Here is an 8,978-nt window from a genome sequence, read left to right as displayed (position 1 = left end):
CTATACCATAAGGGGCTTGAGTGAAGCCTACCAGGGTCAACGGGTGGAGAAGATCAGACTGTCCAATCAAACCTCCTTCCTGGATCATATCACCAGCCTCTAAAATCAAGAGAAGCATCAACTACCCTCTACTCCAAGGTGCATATATTCTCTGTGTCTCCATAAACTGGACTTTTGCCCAGAAACCACAACAAGTAAAGATGAAACCAATAATCCAAGTTTTCTATGCTAATGTAATTTGGTGGAAAATGTACTACAATGGGCTCTGTTAGAATAAGGTTCTCTCCATTTCCAGAGCTTCTTCCAGCAGCGTCCCAAGAGGACCTGCAAAAACAAGAGTCAGGAACCATGGTCCTCACGTGCCTAAGTGAAGTGTGGAGGTGTGAGCCCCCAGTCCCCCACACTGAGGGCCCTGATTAGCATTTTCCTTCCTGGTAGAAATGACTGGCAATCCACCAGTCCCAAATAACAATAGCATAGCTCTGCAAAAAGTAACCATTGGGTTCTTAGGGGAGTTGTTCTTTAGGGTAAAAAATATCCCTTGGGCAGATGCACTTCACTGCAGAAGCTGGTTTCAGAGTTACTTTGCAAAACCTGGAGGGGAAAAAAGACATGGAAAGCCAGAAAAAGTTGTGCATGCAATATTTCACCATGGAAGGAATATTTTTGCTTCAGGGACAATAGGGAGGACATTTAGAGGAACCTCTCCTAGCATTTGGGAAAGCAGAAGGATTTCTATCTTTCACTGCAAAGATAGTAACAGGACTGACCCAAAGCTTGAGGCGAGTGAGATTGCCCAGAACTCAGGGGTGGGGTCACAAACCAGAATGAAGCCAGGGTCTCAGCCCATCTTGCCTGGGCTCGGGCTTCTGCCTCGCCCTGCTGTCATGCTAATTATGGGGTAAGAAAACTAATCTATTCTTTCTCTAGAGACATTAATCAAACCTATCAAAAATGCATATGAGAGTGTGCAAAAGAAGGAAGGGAGGAAGGAGGGAGGGAGGAGACCCAATTTTCAACTGGGGACTGCAATGAAAGATTTAAAAGGAAAAACTACGTAGCATTCACTCATATTAGCCATGGGAAGATTAACAGGAAACTTAAGTAACTAAGAGCCACATGGGGTATTCTTTATTTGAAAAAACAATGTAAACTGAGGAAGTAACACAGCTAACTAACTGTCCAAGTGCCCGGTTGATACTGAGTAAAAATTTATAGCAGATCAACACACTGGCTGCTGGGAGATAGAACATTGCTTGTTCTCTATCAATTGCCAAATTCTGTATCAAGCAAGTATGGCCCAGAGTCCTTCAATTTCTAAAGAACTACAATGACCTTACTCAGGAGTCAGCCCCGGGAGGCCTGGGCCCCAGTGAATGCTGCCAGTAGGGACGGGGGCAGGAGCCAGTGTGCCTGGTATTGGAACCGGAGAACGAGGGAGCGCAGCGAGCGGCCTTGTTGAAGGAGACCAGAGGGGTCAGGAGGAGGATGTGTTCTTTTTCTGGAACCGTCAAGCTCTGGATCACAAAGGAAAACTGCAAAATTCAGTCTCTAAATCTAAAATGCTCCCTGTAGCCTCTGAGGCTTTGCATAGGTGGTCCCCTTCCCCGGGCTCACCTGCTCATCCTCTGGTGTGGCGAGGCCACCTCCTATAGCCCAGGTCCCTCGGGTCCCAAGGCCAGGTGAGGCAACCTGTGCGCCTGTGCAGCTCCCTCTCCCCTGCCAGACTGCGAGGAAAGGAAAAGGCGCATCTTGTTCCTGGGGCATCCTCGGGGCCAACATGGTGTGGCACTTCAGGGGCTCCATCTGTGCCAGCTTGAAGACTCTAGCTGGGTGGGGAAGACGGAGCCTCTATACCCAAGAGTGGGGACACCCTGGAACAGCCCATCAGCCAGGTCAACAGGATCAGGTGCTAGGAAGCCAGGAGCACTGGGAGCCAGTCCCAGAGGAAGAGTCTGCCCCTGGCCCACCAATGCTCGAGGAACTTCCTTTCAGAGTCTGTGGCCTCTTCTTACTCTCAGGACAAAGCAGCCTCCTGGCGATACATTTAAAAAGTCAGAGAGCCTTCTACAACAATGAAGTGCTGTTATTACATAAGGAGCATAAATCCTGAGTACACATTAATAGAAGAATAGAGGCAGGCAGCCGAAGTTCAAATCCGGACTTTGCTGCCAGCTAGCAAGGAGGTAAATCACTTAGCTGAGCACTGTGGTACAACCCTGCAATCCCGTCCACTCGGAGGCTGAGGCTGGAGGATAACAAGTTCAAGGCCCACCTTGGCAACTTGGAAAGACCCTGTCTCAAAATAAAATAAGAAGGGCTGGGGATATAGCTCAGTGGTAAAGCACTTGCCTGGCATGCACAAAGTGCTGGGTTCAATCCATAGTATCCCCCAAAAAAGAGCTAAATCACTTATCTTCCTGTATCTCAGTTTTCTTGTCTACCAAGTAGTTACACTAATGCTGCCATTGCCAAGTTATGCTGATTAGGTTAAGTAACGTAGCACATACATTTGGCACTCTGTTCAGTGATGTTTCTTAGTGATAGATGTGTGTATGTGACAATGTTTCAGCAACATTTAGAGTTATGATTCACAAATATTTACAAAATTTGTTCCCGTTATGTCAAGTAATATAAAGACAAGCTATACTTCTTGCCTTCAGGGAAGTCTTGGTGTATTGAATTAAACAGACCCAGGACCAGCTTGAGCACAGAGAGGTTAAGACACTTGCCTGAGGCCCCCAACAGACAGAATTGGTACAAAAATACAAATCTGGTAATTTCCAGATGCTGCCCTTCCCCCTGGCTCACATTTCCTTGGTGGCAGGGGTGCGGAATTGGGCATCTCTTTAGTGGCTATGCCCCTTCTTGGAAGGTAGGAAAAGAAAGCAATACTACAGTCATTGGGTGGCAAATAGTCATTGGATGTGTCCCAATATAAATGCACTGAGGTTTACTTCAGAAAGAAAAAAGGGGCAAAAATAAGTTCAAACGCTTTTTATTTAACAGGTTATTTCATGGGTCACCCAGAAGAGAAAGCCTCAACCAATGAGATGGAGGAACTATTTTTTGGCAGTAGAAGAAATATAGATGGGCTTTAATTTTCTCCTATACATCAATGACTTCCCTTTCCAAAAAGATCTGCCTGTTGCAAAAACTCTTTTACACGAGGACAGGGGAAAGTGGTATGTGAAAGGAACAGTCATTTGTTAGCCATTCACCTTCAAGTTCAATCTGCTCCCATTCAAAAGACTGGATCCCACCTGTCCTCTGGGTAGAGAAAGGGGTGTTCAGATTTGGTTTTGGGGGCAACAATTATTCCACATAAGGAAGCAAACACCATTGGGAGGTGCCTGGAGGAAAGGGCCCGACCCACATTCCTGTTCATGAACACATTCTGCTTCATATTCAGCATGGAGAGGTGGCATTCAGCACGTGCTTCTGCACCCTACGTCACAGACCAGGCACCCGGGCTGATTTGGGGTTTTAAAATGAGGAAGCAGCCTTGGGAGGTGAACTGATCACCCGCAAAGGCAACAGTAGACATCAGTGTATACAAAGGGTTTGCTTTTGAGGGTGAAAAATGGTGAGCACAGAGCTTGGCAGATACAGGCAAGGAGGCCACGTGTTTTGAGGAAGAGTGGAAGGAATGGGAGCAGGCCCTAGAGGGTTCCTGCGAGGACCAGGCTGGGACATCAGGAAGGCCTAATGTCAAGGACAGCGCCTGGGTCCAGCCCAGGAGGAAGAGAGGGTCAGGGGATGTCCAGGCCTACACCAGAAGTTATTAAAGGCAAGGCAAGGCAGAGCCTGACCCACCAACCAGAAGCAGAGGGCCTGCCTGTGCTGGGCGCCCTTGTGACCAGGTCCCAGAATCCCTGTTTGACATTTCACACCTGCAAAAAGGGGTGTTGTGTGTTTCACAGCAAGAATGAGTTAATATCATTAAAGTGGTTCAAAACCTGACCAGGGGGCTGGGGCTATAGCTCAGTGGTAGAGCGCTTGCCTTGAACGTGCAAGGCACTGGGTTGGATCCTTAGCATCACGTAAAACTAAGTGAATACAGAAATTGTCTCCATTTACAACTAAAAAAAACTATTAAAAAAAAAAAAAAAAAAAAACCTGAACAGGGAGCTCGGGTGTGGCCTGTGACAAAGCTTCCCAGTGGTTCCCAGCCCCACCTCCGCTTCATCTGAGGCCATCCTCCTTGAAGACATGACCGTGTCTCGGGCTGTTTGCCTTCTGTGTTTAGGCTCCTTCCCAGCCGGACCTGAGCACGCTGCTTTCCTTCCCAGAAAACAGAAACACCACGGAGAGAAGACCTGGCCCTCATGCTGCACAGCTGAGTGTCCAGCAGCCCTTATTCCAGCCCAGCTTCGTGAAATCACTGTCTTCTTGAGCCTGAGTTGGCTCATCCTTAAATGAGGGGGCTGCAACGGATGATCTCTAAATCCCTTCAGGCTCCAAAGTTCTACAGTCCCTTGGAAGTCCCCTCCTGAGGGACAGCTCAGGGTTCTGGAACTTTTCTTTTTTTTCTTTTTGCCCAATTAGTAGCATTTTATCCAACTTTTTTTTTTTTTCGGTCAGGTATTTGCTTCTATTCCAGGCATTCTGAACCAATTCTGCAAATCAGACTTCTTGGAAGACTCAAATGTTTTAACAATCTTCAAACATATGACATCAAGCATGCCATTTTCCCTTCATCTACCAACTTTGTACTTTTATCCAAAAAAAAAAAAAAAAAAAAAAAAGAGGTACTGGGTCCATCTGGCATGATTTGCTTTGAATAAAAGCCCATCTGCTTATTACTTCTAATTTCATTGTCCTCTAGAATGTTTACAGAAGCTTCTTTCAATATTTATTGCACTGTGTTTCTAATTACTGATCCAGACCATCCACGCAGCCTTGGGGGGTATCGGCTTAGGGTGGAGGTGTCTTTCTCCTTTTCATCTCCACAATCCTTTCCTCTGGAGGCACAATGTGGCCCTCGGCCGTCACTGCAGAGCCCTGGTGTGATGCCGCAGAGGCGGATTCTGACAATCGACTCCTTTATCGTGAGTCTCCCTGGGGACTTGTGAAGCAGCCTCTGATGAATTTTTGCCTGCCTCAACACCATTATTGTCATAGGAAGGATGGAGATAATTACCTGATTTATTATCCTGAGGCTGGCTTCATCCCGAGGCCCCGAGATCACTGGAAACAGAAGGCTCGTCTTGTCTTCAGGAGTCCTGAATAGACGGGTAAAAGATTGGCTTTTCCCACATGACAGGGTCTCTGGCAGGCAAGAAATGGGATCATCTCCGCAGTGGAAATGTTTACAACTTGGTCCTTGGGAAAATACTCAAAGAATCCAAAATGCTAAAACTGTTTTAAATTAAACTTTTTCTCCCCAAATGAGCTTCCACGTCTGACTTCCCTGCTCAGCCCCCTCTATCACTGCCCACAGCCAGGCGAGTCCCGGTGCTCGCTCTGTACCATCTTTACACCATCTGTCCCTAGCTTCCATCTCCATTGTCTAATTTCAGCCCCGTGTCACGCCGTCTCTATTCCTGCAGTGCTTTATCTTGCAGTCTCTGCCCCAGCCCCCATCCACGAGGTACGTGGCTCCAGAATAACCCACTTAAAATATGTCTGAATTTCACCATTCCCCACTGAAGCAATGGGGACAGCAAGCGTGCTGTGAGCTGGAGCAGGTCCCTGCAGTGCCCTTGGCCTGCAGGGCGCCCTTGGCCTCACTGTTTGCAGGGGCTCCACTGTCCAGCCTCAGCCTACAGCTGGTGGGGCATCCCAGGGCTGCCCCATGACTTCTCCCAGGAATACAGCAGGTGCTCTGGGCTCTGTGCTTTCACTTTTTGCCCACAGTGACTCCCCAGGCACGTGAAAAGATTGGAAAAGGAAATAAGACAGAATTTGAGATGAATTCTTAGTGCAGACACCTGGGGATTGCACAATTTTTTTTTAACCAGGAATATCACATTCCATATGATTCTGATGTTTCCCCCAGATCCTGGAAAAGTGTTTCCACCACGTAATTCACTAGATAAGCCGCCAGTCTCCCCCAGTGATTCAGATAGAAGTTCTGAAGTTCTGGTTTGTTTGTTTTGTTGTTGTTGTTGTTTTGTTTTTTGTTTTTTTTTTTTAGAAAAGAGAAAAAGAAAAGACACGCTAGGCATGGTAACACAGACCTGTATTCTGGCTGCTCAGCAGGCTGAGGAAAAAGAATGGCAAGTTCAAGGCCAACCTCAGGAACTTAGTAAGACCCTTTCTCAAAATAAAAAATGAAAAGGCTGCAGATGAAGCTCAGTGGTAGAGCACCTCTAGGTTCAATCCCCTAGAGGCTGCATGCAAAAAAGAGAAAAAAAAAAGCAGTATGTGTTATATAGGCAAGGCACTAGGTCCAGGTTAAAAAGACAGGCTTTAGAATCCACTGGAACTGGGTTCAAATCCCAGCTCAGAGATTTACTAATGCTGCAACGTGGGCAAGTTATTCAATGTTCTGAGACTGCCTCCTTACCAGTGAAAGAAGATAAAGACCCATCTGGCAGGTTTCACATAGTGACCAATCCTGTATTCCACCTAGCATCTACCACTGCAGTCTTGTCCCCCAGAAATGACGACCCACTAAGAAAAACAGGCTGAAGAGGCAGGGAATACATACAGAAACAAGATGCAGGCACTGGACAAATGTTCACAGTCCAGATAGGAAAACTGACCAAGAGAACATTGGAGAGGTGGTTTTAAGTGCGACAACAGCAGAGGGAAAGTGAGCTGCTGCACCTGGGGGTGCTACTGCTAACAAGTCCCCCTTCAGAGCCACGAGGGCTATGCTGGGGAGCCACCCCATTTGACACTCTCTGTGACAATTCTCAGTTACATGTAGCTCAACATTGATTGCTTCGTTTCCCATCTCGGTCACCCTGGGTCATTCTTGTATCTGGCTCTCTCAACTGGAACCAGAAACATCCCTGGAAGAAAAAGGAAGCTGAAGGATCGGAAATGGGTTTTGGAGGGAAGGCGAGTGTCCAGCCGAGGAATGTGTCTACATTTGGAAGACACAGGGAGTCATTGAAGGCTTTTGGGCAGAGCCGTGATTAACTGAAAGCAAACATTCAGAAGAATCATCTGAAAACGCTGTGAAAAACCCATCGGCTTGGCTGACAGCTACGCAAGCGTCGTTCTAATCAGAACTTTCACTTACCCCATCTTCAGACCCTCCTGCCTTTCAGCTCCTGGCAATATTGATTGCTAAGGGCCTGTGGCTCCCTTTCTCAGTGACTTCTCAACCAGAGGGGACACAGAGTTTGGAAGTGAGTTGGCATTTGTCACAGGAGTAGTTGTTCTTTTCACAAGTCGGGGGAAGTGGGGTACAGCACTTAGTTCCACAAGGGCCAGTCATGCCAATATCCCGAAAACTGCATGATCCTGCCCAAAATGCCACCAGTGCCCCTGTTGAAGGTAACACGGCTTCTCGTTCTTTCGCTTCCCTTATCTCTGTCTTCTACAAGCCGCCTTCTGTTCGCCACCAGGCCTCCCGCCAGCCGCCTGATGAGCAGGTTCAGTGATCACTCCATGTCATCGGACCCTTCCTCCCTTTCAGGAGCCACTGGAAAGTGGCCAGCGTCCACCACCGGCGATTTTCACAGTGCTTTGCCATGATTTCGATCAGCTGATTCTCACGTCAACACATGGACTGCGCTGCTCTGGTTATTGGTAGTTTGCAGGCAGGGAGGCGCCAGTTCAGACCATCTGGCAACCTGTCCGCATTTCTTACCGTTTCAAACAGTGGAGTTATTTCCAGTTCACAAGTGTTCTTTCAAATCTCTTGGAAATTTACTTGGTAGGGTGCCCCTTGTGACTGAATTTTAATATCAACATTCCTTCCTTTGGGGAATTTAAGTACTTTGGTGGCCTAGTTAGGAAAAGTGAATCTCCTTCTTTGGATTCATTATAATATTGACAATACAGTCGTATTTTTAAAAATTCTCTTACAGAACTAAATGTTTTGTTGCAAACTCTGTGGGTCACTTTTTCAAGTCTGTTACATTTTATTGCTTGTATTACTGGCTCTGTTTTGGAAACAGCATATCTTGCTAATAGATTGAAAGTATCTCAAAGGCAAACTGCCTTATTCTTGATACTCCCTGGCACTTTTGCTGGCTCTTGGTCTACAGTAAATACTTAGCAACTATTTGCTGACGAACTGGTGACCAAGTTGGTGGTAGGTTCCATGGAACAATAGCTAGTACCTATTGGGAACTGTAAACTTCGCCCAAAAGTTTGCTCTTTGAAATAAATCCTCACCAAACTTTACTGTACTTTGCTGTCTTCTGATGCCCTCTGTCACAATTAGCTTCTTTGCACCAACACCCATCTCTACGCCAAGGATATTTATCTCATGATGAAGGAGTCCCAGGCTTCGCACCTGCCATTTCCTCCATCTGTTCCCAACCAGAAATGAACTATGCCAAAGAGAACTGGTCACGTGCCCTTTGGGAGCATGGTACCGAGGTTACAGAAGGCATAGTACCGAGGTCACAGAAGGTCACAGTTCTCCACTCCTCCCACGTCTTTGCAGAGCACATTTTCTCCTCCTGTCAAGATTCTTTTGTCTGTTTTCCCATTCCCTTGAATCTCGTCTTGTGACCTACCTTGGCCAACAGCAAAGTATGTCAGATGTGACCACGTGCCAGTTCCAAGAGCAGGTTTCAGAAAGAACTTGGGTGCCTTTACTTTTTCTCATGGAAACTTGCTCAGGCAGGCACAGGGCAGAACAAGCCTGGTCAGCCTGGGGAACGATGAGGTCGACGGGGCCCCATCTCACACACCTCGGCAGCAGCCCCCAAACACCAGACACGTGAATGGGGCCACCCAGACCAGCCGATCCCCGGTTGTCCTGCCCCTAACTACACTACACCAGCCATGATCGACCCAGTTTGAGCCAGAGGAGCAGCGCCGACCAGCTGCCCAGTCTCTTGCCTATT

General features: G+C 47.3%; 1 long non-coding RNA gene across 1 annotated transcript; it reads right to left on the bottom strand.

Moving 5' to 3' along the window:
• Window positions 1–781: 781 nt before the first annotated feature.
• On the bottom strand, window positions 782–8,495 carry LOC306641093. Its single transcript, XR_013758022.1, has 3 exons — window positions 5,144–8,495; window positions 1,618–1,727; window positions 782–1,517 (listed from the first exon to the last, which is right to left on the bottom strand). It is a non-coding gene; the product is annotated as an uncharacterized lncRNA (long non-coding RNA).
• Between the last annotated feature and the right edge of the window lie 483 nt (window positions 8,496–8,978).

This window comes from Sciurus vulgaris (assembly GCF_902686455.1).
Source record: "Sciurus vulgaris genome assembly, chromosome: 12".
NCBI classification, from domain to species: domain Eukaryota; kingdom Metazoa; phylum Chordata; class Mammalia; order Rodentia; family Sciuridae; genus Sciurus; species Sciurus vulgaris.
Note: the sequence above shows the minus strand (reverse complement) of the source record. Positions and strands in the feature narration are given on the sequence as shown.